This window comes from Notamacropus eugenii, chromosome 1, assembly GCF_028372415.1.
Source record: "Notamacropus eugenii isolate mMacEug1 chromosome 1, mMacEug1.pri_v2, whole genome shotgun sequence".
Taxonomy (NCBI): Eukaryota; Metazoa; Chordata; class Mammalia; order Diprotodontia; family Macropodidae; genus Notamacropus; species Notamacropus eugenii.
In genome coordinates this window covers 357,251,882-357,265,846 of record NC_092872.1, presented here as the reverse complement: position 1 = coordinate 357,265,846, position 13,965 = coordinate 357,251,882, and the positions used below count along the sequence as shown (strand labels likewise).

Below are 13,965 nucleotides of genomic sequence, written 5' to 3'. Positions count from 1 at the left end.
GACATAGTCCTAGTATGAAGCAGAGAGTTTTGAATACCATAGTCTCTTAATTAATGCCTTTTTAACAATCAAATTTAATTCAGTTGAATAGTTTAGGAAGCTAGTTAACCAGTGTGAGTAAATTCCTTTAAAGGCCCTTGTAATGACTTGAACCTTAATGCTCTAAAGAAATAATGCTTTCGTGTCTGGAATGTGTGGCAGAGGGCAGAGGAAGGAGAACATGGTTAAGAACCAGAACCATGGCTCCCAGAATCAGGACCATTTCAGGATTGATGGATACCAAACTGGAATGGGCTTAGCTGCATGGAGTCAAAGATGGAGGTCTGAACATAGATCCTATATGGAGCACAGTAAACAAGGAGAGCCTGGTGAAAGAAGCAGGTTTCACTGAGCTCCATTCAAAGAAGAGGAAAAAACTGACTGTCACAGCCTGAAGTTTGAATTCACAGTGAAAAGATGGAAAACTTTATAGAGCCTGGCTTCAGGTTTTCCTTCCTGGAAGTTTAAAAGTAAAAAAGCTTACTTTTGAATGGTGCTACCTCTTGTCATTCTCACAACAGTTTTTCAAGTATTACTACTGTACTTTTACAGATGAAGCAATTGAGGCTCTAAGTCATGAACCACGATTTCACTTAATGGCAGAGCTGGGACTTGACCTGAAATCTTCTAACTCCAGCATTCTTTCCTCTGCCCCTTGCTGACTCTAAAATTAATGAGACAAACAAGGTGTCAGTTGCTAAGTAGAACCTCTCCTCCAATCAATAAATTCAATTCAACATACATTAGTAGCAGTTGAGACCCTTCCAGTTTCCTCCTCTATAAAAGGAGGGCATTGGATGACATAATCTCTAAGGTCACTTCCAGTTCTACCATTCTACGGTTTTACTGATTGATCAGCCACTCCATGCAAAGCACTAAGCTAGGGACCCTGAACACACTAGGCCCAGGTGGGGAACTATTTGCATGATAATACTTACATGCAATTGTATGTATGTATGTATGCCATTATTTGGCATATTCTATCTACTGCCTCCTCAGATTTTCTTCTGCCTTTCACGAAAAAAGTTCTGAATTTTGTGTCCGTATTTTAGAAGCTAGAACCAACATTGTTCTTCCCAGCTGGACCAGGCCAAATTAAACACCAGTCTGTCAGCTGCCCAAGTTCCTACCAGGAGGATTGGCTCTTTCAGAGGTTCAGTCCTGAGTAGTGATGCTTTTGGTTAAGGTATTAATCTTAGAATAAGGAAAGAATGCTAAAGCTTAGAAGGGGCCTTGATCCCATGGAACATATAACATTAGAGCCAGAAAGTACATTAGAAACATCCCCTTCAACCAAACACCCTTCTTCTACATATTAAAGAAGCAGAGAGAAGATATGACTTATCCAAGGATACGCAAATACTTAGTGACAAATTCCTGGTCATCTGGTTCCCAGCCTAGGACTCTTTTTTCTGCCTCCCACAATCACTAATTTCACTTCTTTTATTTCCTCTTCCTCCCCCCCCCAAAAAAAAGATGCAACCTACTTACTAGGCACATAAAATACAGAAACTCATATTATCACACTTCAGCTTTAGAGATTTACATTAGAATCAGTGAACCTGATTTTTGCCCAATATATATGGTGAGCAACGCATTGAGAGAGGACTAGGTTTATTCCCCAGATAAGTCATTTATTTCTTTCCTCAAAGAAAAATCCAATATCCTGAGATCAGATGCATATTGAAGCTTTGGTGGAAAAAAAAATCAGACTCAGGCTGGATTAACGTGTTCAAATTGGCTTCTCACCATCAGTATTCTCTGCAGAGCTGATGGGAGGCCTCTGTATATCGCAGACAGTATATGATGCATGGACTTGACTTGAACACTTGCTGGAAAGAAATATGTGGTCCTGGAATTATTTACCTAACAAATAATTTATGGAATTCGCATGTTTCTTTTCATGTCACAGTATTTTATCATCTTATTCCAATGTTTACAGGAGTGAATGGTATAGCCAAAGTTGCAGGAATGCATCCTGACGGCTACTTTTTTTCTTTTAATGTGAAATGACAAAATCTAGAATGTCAGGGCTGGAAGGGACCTTATATAAACATAGGACATAGAATGTCAGAATTATAAGGGACTTTAGAATCATAGAACATTAGAACAAGAATGGGCTTTCGAAGCATAGAACATAGAATGTCACAGCTGGAGGAGGCCTCAGAAATATAGAATGTCAGCCATTTGGAATTTAATTTTATTTAATTGTATGGTATGTATATTTCATTGCATTCTAATCCTGAGTTGGAAATACTGGACTGGTCTGGGCTAGGCCTGGCCCAAAACATTTGGCATTAGTCTGCAGAAATGAAATGAAACAGAAATTTATTTTCAAAGATTAGAAAAGATGCAATTTATTAATTCAAATGTACGCAATGCCCCCCTCCCTTTTTTCCTTTTTTTTTTGGTATTCATCAGGCTGAAAAGGCTGAGTCAGAAAGACATCCTACAGGGCTGTAGGAATTCTACTAAATCTTCAGCATATCATTTACCCATAGGCTGGATTCTTTATGCCTCAGGCAACAAGGAAGCAATGCCAGTGGTTTAAGCCCTACTTCACTGGACCAACAAATCCTTGCCTCCTTAAAAAGAAACCATTGCAGTCTCTGTAAAGCAGACACAGCTTCTAATATTACCTAGTATGGTTGCCTATTCCATTGTTAAACAGCTCTGATTTTTAGAAAGTTCATCCATATATTGAACGGAAACCTCATTTAAAATGTAGCATCTGGGAAATCCTGGAACCATGGTTTTATCTTCTGACAATCTACCCTATAATGAAGTAGGATCTACCCTTATTTCATAACCTGTGCTCCCACTGTAACCCAATTATCAGACGATAAAACCTCTTTACCTAGTTCTCATCTGCAGCCCCAGGGTGGAATCACACTCTGCAATTTGGGATTCATTCCTGCTACAACAGAAAATATAATATTAATAATCATAACTAAAATGTTTGTAGTTCCATAAGGTTTACAAAGTGTTTTACATATATAATTTCAGTTGATTTTTACAAAAATCCTGTGAGATAGGCATTATTATTTTCCCCATTTTACAGATGAGGAAATTAAGACTTACCTAAGGTCACAGAGCTGGTAACCAGGTAGGGTAAGAGTCCAATTTAGGTCTTTCCAACTCCAGACCTAGCCCTCACTTTGTAATTCCATCTAGTTCCTTATAAAAGAAGTTACCTAGCTAAGAGAGAAGTTGCCTCAGTCCCAATGTTTCCTGTTAATACTATCCCATTTCTGGCTCCTGACCACACCCTTGTATCCCTTTAATCCTGTGTTCTTATTCTGCCTTGCTCTACATAAGCTTTGGAAATTGACTCCTTTATTGGTTTGTGGTCCCTTGCTTTATAGACAAAGGCACCAAGTAACGGAACGTGCCCTGAATTTGAAGTCAAAAGATCAAGATCTACATACCAGCTCTGCATTTTACTACCTATATGACAAGTCATTTTACTTCTCTGGAACTCAGTTCCCTCATTTGTAAAATCGTAAATTTGAAGAATTGGATTAAAATAGATTATCTCTGAAACTCCTTCTGAATCTGAAGTGGTTGGTCCAACTCAGGTAGGTCCTCAACAGTTTAGTTCCAATATTTGAACAAAATCAGATAGCCATAGATGATTTGAAATTAACAATAGGAGATACACTTCTCCATAGAAAAGGGAAGGATATTTGAAAAGGATATGAAACAAGGACAACATGTGTTGATTCAGCTAAGTGAAGCTATCCTCCCTTTGTGCTTTGCCCATGTTGTTCTGCTAGCCATGTATGCAACAGGAACCTCTGCTCCTAATGACTTTTTTTTTGCTCTGGCAGGCAGAAAGTGATGTCTGACCAGAGTCCTTAGTTCACTAGAAAATTAATTGTCATAGTTGGTTTCAGTAACTTTTAAGGAAAAGAACTCCCCTAGCCCACATGGTGGGGAACTCTAGTTCCAAATCCTATGATTCTATAATTCAATTCAAGTTAAATCTAAATGTCAAATTCTAACATCTAACTGGTTGCCTGACTTCTCATCCCCTCTGCTCAGTCTAACCTCTGGCTTTCAGAAATTCCCTATTTCCAATCTTATCTCACTCTTGACCTGATGTGTGCTTTTCCAGCTTCACCTTAACTCTCTTAAAATTAGTTTTCTGATGTGACTCCAGGATCTACCACCAGTCATCATTCGAGACTCACTCCCATCCCAATCATCTTATACCTGACCATCATTTTAACCATCTTAAAAATGTCAAGTTCATCACAGTATTTCCTTTCTCCAGTACCTTTGATGGCTCCTTATTGCTTATAGGATAAAGTTCATTCTCCCCAAGGCCTTCCACAATCTGACTTTGACCCTTCTTCCTAGCCTCATCTCTCAACATTCTTTGACAAACTGCTTGGCTCTATGTAAGTTATTATTTCTTTCTGGCCCATAGCAAACTCTGTTTTTATTAATTCTACACATTCTTCAAATCAAGTTCAAATTATACCTACTCCAGGAAGTCTCCCCAAGTCCACAGATATATCTCTCTCCTCTGAACTTTTGTAGTTCTATCTTCTTCCAGAAAAAAAAAAAGATATATCTAAAGAAATGGGGAAGGTATAAAAGAGAATTCATGAGACAGCACTTGTTCAAAAACATTAATTAATGGGTTCATTTGTTCCTCATTCAGTAAATGCTCACAGTGTGCAGTCCCATGGTATGTGCTAGACTGACACAAAGTTTAAATAAGAAACAGGCAGGCCCTGTCCTCGTAGAGCATAAAGTCTAGTCATAGACAGAGACATCAGCACAGATAATCATAATTAATTGTAATAAAGTCAAGGAACAGAGTTAGCAGAAGAAAAAAGATCAGCTGAAGGACTGACTCAGAGTGTATTCTTGGAGAGTCTCACATAAAGGAATTGGCTTTATCATGCACACACAAAAAAAAACAAGAGACATCATTTCATGGGACATTTGGCCATCTTATATTGCAGTACTTATGACAAATATTTCCAAAATAAACAAAAAAAAACATGGACAAAATTGTAGCTTCTGCATCAACATCTATTGCAGAGAATGAAGTGGCCGAAAACCCTATGAAAAGTTTGCCAAGTCCTTCTAAATTAAATCACTGTAAATAATGATATTTCAAATGTCACGTTAGGTATTAATGTTAAAGTCCTTGAAAAGTTTAGTGGAGAAATCAGGAAAGAAAAAGAATAAAAATGTGTAGACTATACAGAATCCTCATACCTGTACACTACAAGCATTTTCTTTATAGGAAAGGATCAGTAGGCAGTGAACATGGCAAATATCAAATAATATCACCAAAAAATATATTATAACAGATAGGATATGACTCTACTGATGTGAAAGTCATTCCTAAAGGCAGGTGCCCTACAGAGACAAACGACTGAATTCTATTGCCAACTCAATCAAAATTAGTACAAAGCTAAAAGAAAAAAAATAAAATAAAATGACATACAATTAAATTATCTCCATCTTGTACTATTTAAACCAGTTATTGTTGATGGGAAACGAGTTATGGACAGAAGAAAGGATAGAGACAATAAGGGGAACAAAACAGCTTTAAAAATGTTTCTGCAGATATACTTACTAAGGGAAAAGATAAAGCAATCAAAGGCAGCACCATTTTAGAAAATAAACTAATTTGTAAAGCGTTTTGAGGAAGGAAGATGGAAGATTATAAGCAGCAGCATATTTTAAAAAATAGAAAGAAGAAATGGAAAATAAGAGTCAGTCTAAAGAAAACTTGGTGAAAGATTCGACTAAGCAAAGTCATATGAAGGACATATAAGGATGAAATTGGAAGGAAGACAGCAAAGGAAAAATGTGGAAAAAAATCTACAAAGATTTTTATAGCAAAGTCTTCTTATCACACGGCTTATTATATCTAAGAGTTTTCAACCATGTTTAGCTTTACTGCCTGGCCATCTTACCACCTTCTCTTTAGCCTCCTAGATCAGAAACCATGCCTTGGAAGACAATCCTTTCAGGTCTTGAATTCCCACCCTGGGGCCTCCATACTCTTGATTCATGGACTCAGTCATGCTTAACTTTGCTCCTTATACATTTCACCGTCTTCTTTACTATGCTTATCCTCTCTGCCACTTTTACTTCTACTTTCTAGTTATAAACATCAAAATGACACTGCCAGGGTCTTCCCCTTCCAGTTTGATTTTTTCTTTTATTAAAGGGGCCATCCCTTGAGTAACTGCTTAAAGAAGCCTATTTATTGAATAATCATATCTTGCTCAAAGTGCTAAATCTAATAAAACCTTGGCCTAATATGGCCAGGGTCTCCCATTGCATCCTGAGCCATCTCCAGTCATCCTGACTAGACCATTGGACCACCATACTGGCCACTGGACTCAGATAGCTCTGGAGGAAAAAGAGAAGCTGGTAACCTTGCAGAGTCAACTGCAAGTCATGTCATCATCTTGATGTCATGGTCCTCTTCAAGAATGAAGGACAAACACAGTCATTGCTACTGGAAAGATTATATCAATCTACTCCCTTATGACTCTGCTCAACCAGTAACTTTCCAAACCAAGAAATTCCTTCCTAGCCACCTCTCTACATGTTATTTCTAAGTTTTATCTCCCTCTATTAGAATTTAAACTGCTTGAAGGTGAAAACTGTCTTCACCTAGGTCTTTATATCCCCAGTATTTAGCATAGTGTTTATTAAATAGTAGGCATTTATTAGGATAATGTTGTTAAGGATAATAGAGCTACCACACTTAGACTCACTGTGTAGCCCTGGTCTTGCATATAGGGGAGACAAAAAAAATGGCACCAAAGAAAACCAAGCAAGCAAAAGCAACTAGATTACCCCAAGTGTGCAGTCTCCTTCCTACCTTTCTAGACTTCTGACACCTTATTCCACCTCTACCCCATGACACTGGTCTCTCTTGGCCCTTCCACAAAGGGGACACTTTCTCTTTCAGCTCAAGGTGTTTTCTCTGACTGTGACACTTCTGGAATGCCACCACCCCCCTCTTCTTCTCTGCTTCCTGGCTTCTTTGGCTTCCTTTAAATCCCCACCAAAATCCTACCTTCTACAGGAAGTCTTTCCCAATTTCTTTTAATTTTAGTGCCTACCTTTTAAAAATTATTTCCTTTGTATCCTGCATATAGCTTGTTGGACCTACTGGTTTGCTTACCATCTCTCCAATCAGATTGTAAACTCCTTGAGGGCAGGGATTGTCTTCACCTCTTTTTGCATCCCTAGCAGTTAGCGCAATACCTGGCATGTAATAGGTGCTTAATAAATGTTTATTGACTGAAGGTTCTAGACGCAACTGAATTGAAATATTCTTGAGAGATGGATTCACAATTTGTCTGGAGGAAGCAAAAAAACAAAGGCACATTCTTTTTCTGAAAAAAATTTTTCATTTTATTAATATCATAATATGTTAACCAAGAAAACCATATGGCCTGGGGTTCAGGTTCTGGACTTGGAGGGAAACAAGATTCAGAAGGGCAAAGGACCAAGGAGGAATCAGGGCCCCAGCTCAGGGCTGTATAATATTAGTCCTAAATGCCACACCATTTTAGGTTAAACTGCTTTGTAGGAACTTAATCCTGGCTTATAGCATTGTTTTTCGAGGACAATGCCCTCCAAATCCCAAACATCTAGCTTACAAAGTATGCTGGAACACACCCATGTATAAATTGAGGAAGGCCCATGTGAGTAATATGAGTGATATATTTAGAAACCTAGTATTCTATAATGCTTGAAGCAGTATATATTAATGGAGAATCAAAAGGAATTTTTTTTTCCTTTTCTTATAGAACCTCCATTTTGACCTGTGCTTAATTTAGTTTGCAATTTCAGAAATAGGATTTCTCCTCTAGTGTTATGTAGAGAAGAAATGGTTCCAAAGTCTTAAAACCACACTGGACATATAATAAAAAAAAATAGTCTACTATAAAAATCAAAGGTACAGACTTCTTTCTCAGCCTCAGATTCTAGGCTTCAGATTTACAGATGAACTCTGTAAAGTGAGTGAATTGGTCTAAGTGATCCCTAAAGTCCTTTTCTGCTTCAGCATTCTATGGTTCTATGTTCTAACATTCTAAGTCTCCTTCTACCTCTGATATTTTGTGTCCCGTGAGTCTAACGTCCCTTTCTTCAATGCCTAGATGTATAATTAATTCTATGGTTCTAACCAACTGTATTAAAATTGGTCAAATCACTTCCCCTCTCCTATTCTCAGTTTTTTTTTCCTAGAAAATAAGAGGGCTACACTAGATTACTATTTCATTCCCCTCAGTCTCTAATACTAAGTCTCTGTGACTTGCCTATAGATGAGGAGTACAACCACTTCTTAGGATATACTAGCTACAACATGGGATTTGAATTGGATGATATGTGTTGTTTTTTCTGTTGGCTTACAAAAATATTTAGAAAAAGAAGAAAACATGTATTCCAATAAATCAAAGTCAACTCCCCTGAATCTCTCTAAAACACTCACCTTCCCATCCTTCCTCACCAGAGTGAACTCCAAAGACTTGAGGTGAAGTCCTAGTGAAAGGCACTTCCCCACCCACCCACCCTGTGCCTGTCTCCTAAGCTGCAAAATATGGGGAGGAAACTGCATGGTGTCTAGGGTCCTGTCCAGCTTGAATACTGTCTATTCTCTTGATTCTGAGGTCCTTTTGATTTTTAGCATTCTATGGTTCTATGTTTTAACATTCTATGTTCTATCCCTTCCAGCTCTAACATTCTATGAGTCTTTAAATTTCTCTGGACTGGAAAAAAAGCTTCACTCATGCATTGCACTCTAGTACAAAAGATGTTCATTGAATCCCAAATGCTGAATGTTTAGCAGATGTAGCTGCCTTGGTGGCCTCAGGGATGGCTGGAGTTGTAACCTTTCATTCAGCACTTTAATTTATAAATAAACATTATTGTAGGGGAGGAAAGCTATTCCAGTCCACATGGAGCACTGGACATCCCAGTGCTTAAAGACCCTAGAATAGGGTAGGTAATACAGAGTAGGTTAAGGGCTTAGAATTTATTGCATTTCTCACAGAATTCAGATACGTGGTACAATTTAAATGGAGTTATTTTGTATTTAATTATACATCTGTTCAACAACACACTTATAATAAATACTTTCCATTGTTATTCTTTAAATATCTTTCTTTTCCATCCTGATGGCCCCAATTTGCTTTTATGCAAACAGCCTCATCAGATTTAATAAAATGTCTCCGTAGCATATTTAATGACATCATTCCCCTTAAGGAAAGTTGGGGAAATGACCTTCCATTTGACAAAAGGAGAGGATTAATTTTTATTGTCTGCTCAGGCTAATGTGTGTTTAGACATAAAGGGTCGATCAATATGACAGAGAGTATGGCGATTTTACTCACAGGAGTTTCTAAAAGGACATTTCTTACTGATCCATTTTTATAAATCACTTGAAAGGCCTTATTGATCTTTAATTGGGCACTACACCTAATCACTCTGGTTGAGTCCTGTCTAGCCAGAGACTGTTAACCCTTTCTAACTTTTTCTCATTCTACTGTATAGATAACCATAGTCAACAATGGAGAGCTGTTAAGCTCCCCAGTGTTGCCTGAAGGGTGTTTGTTCAGAGAAAGGGAAAGGAGATCAATCAGGACCATGGCTCTTTGAGACAGCATAACAACCCTGTCTATAATGATTTAAAGTTTAAGATTGAAGCACTTTTTCCCATGACACTCCATTGACACAATAGATCATGTAAGTATAATTATTCCCATTTTTCAGATGAAGAAATTGAACGAGAAAGAAAAAGTGAGTGAAAAAAAATGGACTTCCTGGCATCATATATCATTAAGGGTCAGAGACAGGATTTGAAACCAGAGCTTCCTGATTTAAAGCCCAATGCTTTTTTCTATACCATGGTTGCCACTAAAGGAAAATCCCACTTCTCACAAAAATACACTAATCTAGATCAACCTAGATTTTAAGGTATAGGAAGGAGAGATAACACAGTTGTTTATAGTTCAGATTAGGAATCACAGAAGCTCCCTTCCACTCTGGAGCCTCCTACTCTTTTGAGGGTGACCATAGTCAAGGCTCAGGGCTGGTGATCTGACTTGACCCATTAAACCTATTATACCAGCTCTTGAAGGAACTAGTACAAATTTCCAACCAGTCACTATTTGACTTATTTGTTTGGTTTGTTTACCACCTCCTCCCCCAAAAATCTAAATACTTCTTACCAATGAATCATATCATGGCCAGTTTCTGGATTATGTCTATGAGATGTGGGAGGTGGATTGTGATTTGTCATTGCTGCTGTTTTTTATTTTTATTTTGATGCCAGATAAATATAATATACAATATCATGCAATAAGTTCATGAAATAAAATGCTATGTAGGATCTGAGGAGGCAAATATTATTAACAACTGGAGGAATCAAGGATGGCTTATTGGAGGAGGGAGCCCTTGAGTTGAACTTTGAAGTCTTTAACAAGTGATGGGAGTAGATGAAGACATTCCAGACACAGGGAACAGTAAGAGCAAAGTTACAAAGACTTGAGATTTCAGAATGTCTTAGGGACACCTGGACAAAGAATGTATTTAAAACACATCTCTTTCTAATTTCTCTCCTTCAACCAGACTTGTGGAATCCAGGTTCTTTGAGCTATACCATACTCTCAAGAGTCCAGATGAGTTTTGAGTCAATAAAGTCTTACTACTCTTATTTCTTCTTCAAGATAATCATGCTGCCTTGGCTATCTCTTCCCATGGCATCCTTCCCTAACTCCATCAAGAACCAGCTGAGATATAAACAGGTCTTAATCAGATTGGTACAGCAAATCAAACATTGGATTTGAACTAAGGACATAGGGTTGGTTTGTTTTTAAATATCAGCTTTGCTTTTTGTGCACTCTCCCTCTCCCTCTCTCCCTCCCTCCTCCTCCTCCTCCTCCTCCTCCTCCTCCTTCTTCTTCTTCTTCTTCTTCTTCTTCTTCTTCTTCTTCTTCTTCTTCTTCTTCTTCTTCTTCTCTCTCTCTCTCCCTCTCCCTCTCTCTCTCATAAGAGCTAATACACTGGACTTGGAGGAAGAAAAACCTGAGTTCAAATCCTACCTCAGACATTTACTTGCATTGTTACTCTAGAAAAGTCACTTAACCTCTCTCAAGGGGGATTTTTATAGCACCTCTCTTTCAGAGTTGTAATTTTCAGATAAAAGAATGCAGCAAAGCACTTTTGGAATCTTAAAGCAATATAAATGCTAGCTTATTTCACCTTTGGGGACTTCAGTTTCCATATCTATAAAATGAAGAGTTTGTACTTGTTGCTTTTGCTTTTCTGTCATGTTCAACTTTTTATGACCCTATTTCAGGTTTTCTTGGTCAAGATACTGGAGTGGGTTGTCATTTCTTTATCCAGCTCATTTTACAGATGAGGAGACTGAGGCAAATAGAATCAAATGATATGCTCAGGATTACATAGCTAGTAACCGTCTGAAGTCAGATTTGATGGATTGGACTTTGGGAAGATGAGCCTTTCTAGCATTCTATCTATTGTACCACCTGGTCACCTTTAAGGCTTCTTCCTATTCTAAAATCCTATGTTCCTATGAATTAATCATACTAAGCATCCACCATACATGTTGCTGATACTTAGTCCCTAATCAATTACCAAGGTAAAATCGAAGGTGAGAGGGTGGTGCAGAGATCAACTTGGGCTGCCCTTCTAAACCCATTCTTTAGCAGCATCGTTTCCCCTTTAACATTGCCTTTGATATACAATTTAATGTGATTTCACCAAGACCCCAAAGGGCATATAGTGTGACCTCACGTACCCAAAGGAAACTTCAAGGCTCCTCACACTCCATATTTCATTTTTTATACCCTCCTTGCTACATATCTCACAGTTTCTTGACACAGTTCTCAGCCCTTCACACCCCCTAAGAAAAGTGGCTATTCTCCCTTCACATCCCTTAGTTTCATGTCCACACCTAGAACTCAATATACCTAGGCAAAAATCCATTTCTTTGTATATTATGTGTGTTTATATATTGTGTGTGTTTGGTAGAAGGTTGAGGGGTAGAGTGGGTAGGAGAAAGGTTCAGGTGAAAGACTGGAGTCTTTAAAGTCACCGGAAATGAATCAAGAAATGGTTCTACAAATTCTCTGGCCCATAGGATTGATACAGGACTGACTAAAAAGATGTAATCCACTTTGGGTATGTTTAAATCCCTAATGAATTAAGGAATTGGATGATTTTTAAGGAAAAATTCCATGGGTTCCCTTGGGAAATGTGTTTCTCTAGATTAATTGAAGCAAGGAGTCCATGTTAAAGTTGAGGAAGAGACCTGAGTGATAGATTAGTTTGTTCGATTATTGAAATTAAGTGGTAGCCTCCTTGATGCTTATGCAGCTACCTATCTCATTAGTTTTGCTATAAGCCCATATGATCTTTTTTTATGTTCCCTTCGAATGAATTATATGTGACAATGTTAATCTGTGCTCTGGACGTTGGAATAGCTTTGAAGAAAATAAATCAGTATTGTCCAAGCTCATATTTAATGAATACCTGCTAAAATTAGAATATCAGGACAAGAAGAGGATTTGCAGTCATAGAACATCAGAGCTGAATGGGGCCTTAAAGAAAATCTAGTTTAACTTTCCCATTTTACAGAGAAGAAAACTGAGGCCCAGAAAGAGAAATGGACTTGCCTACAGTCATACAAAAAGTTAGCGAGCCTATCGGAACCTGGCTGGGACTCTGTTATAAAATTGATTTCTTAGCCCTATAGCTTTCCAATTGGATTCTCTTCTGTTTGGAAGTCTTTTACCAGCATCCTCCTCCTGGCCTCCCATCCTCAAGGAATAATAGTATCAGTTCGCATTTCTATAGCACTTGAAGTTTTTCAAAGTGCTATCTCCTTAAGTGCCCTATGTAATTACTAGTCCAGAGCATAGTGCTTAGCACCTATTACCTGGCATATGGTAGATGTTTAATAAATGTTTGTTGATTGACCAATTGATTAATATCTGTTTTATAGATAAGGATCAAGTGGTCCAAAAAGGCAAGTTTATTTGCCCATAGTGACCCAGTTACTGTGCCAGTACATAGTAGAGACAGGACTCAAACTCAAATCTCTGGAGTCCAAGTCCGACTCGCTTTCCACTATATCAGGCTGCAAAAACTAGGTTAGGCTTTGATTGGTTTTTAAAATGTCAAAAGTGAAGGGGGAAAAAATTGTGGTGCTTTTTGACCACGGAGCTGCCTGCAGCCACAGTTTCCCAAGCGACATGGGAGTGATTAGCTTCTGACTTTGCCAAATGGAATGTCTGGACTGTGGCCTGGATCCTTGCTAAATGAAAAACAGGCTGGAAAGGGTTATCCGGCTCTGGCTGGCTAGAACAAGCTCCTGGTGAGGTCTGGAAGGGACATAGGATAGATCTGATTCCCCTCCCTTACCCACATGGGAGAGCCGCTTGAAGATGCAGCCAGTTGGGACTAGCTCCAAAATGGCTTCTTGGGTGAGATGGGAGAGGCCAAGGAAAGGATGGAGGCCAGGGAAGGGGCTGATTAGAGCCTCTCCACAGAAGAGATTGGAAGCCCTGAAGGCTCTGTCTGCTACCTGGACAGGAACAGGCAGGAAGAACCTAAAGAGGTGTGGCTGAACCAGCCCAGTCTGGCAGGGAGACTGCATGAGTCACACAGGGAAGAAGCCACCCAGCCAGGAGAAGGACCCTGAATGATATCAGCAACTTTGGTCAGGGTTCTCTCCCTGGGAGGCCAGAGTAGTTCTCAAGAAAGTTTGCGAAGAAAGCAAAAATGATCTCTCCTGTCTACCCAGGCTCTTTTTAAACTAATATTTCCTAAACACTTAAAAATACACTAAACATATTCACTAAGCACTATACACAAGGCATTGTGCTAGACACTGGGCATGAAATACAAGGC

At 38.6% G+C, this 13,965-nt stretch overlaps 1 long non-coding RNA gene across 1 annotated transcript in view; it reads right to left on the bottom strand.

Moving 5' to 3' along the window:
- LOC140518281 (uncharacterized) overlaps window positions 1-13,965 on the bottom strand; it is a 105,671-nt gene that overhangs the window by 46,967 nt on the left and 44,739 nt on the right. The gene's annotated exons all lie outside the window — the stretch shown is intronic.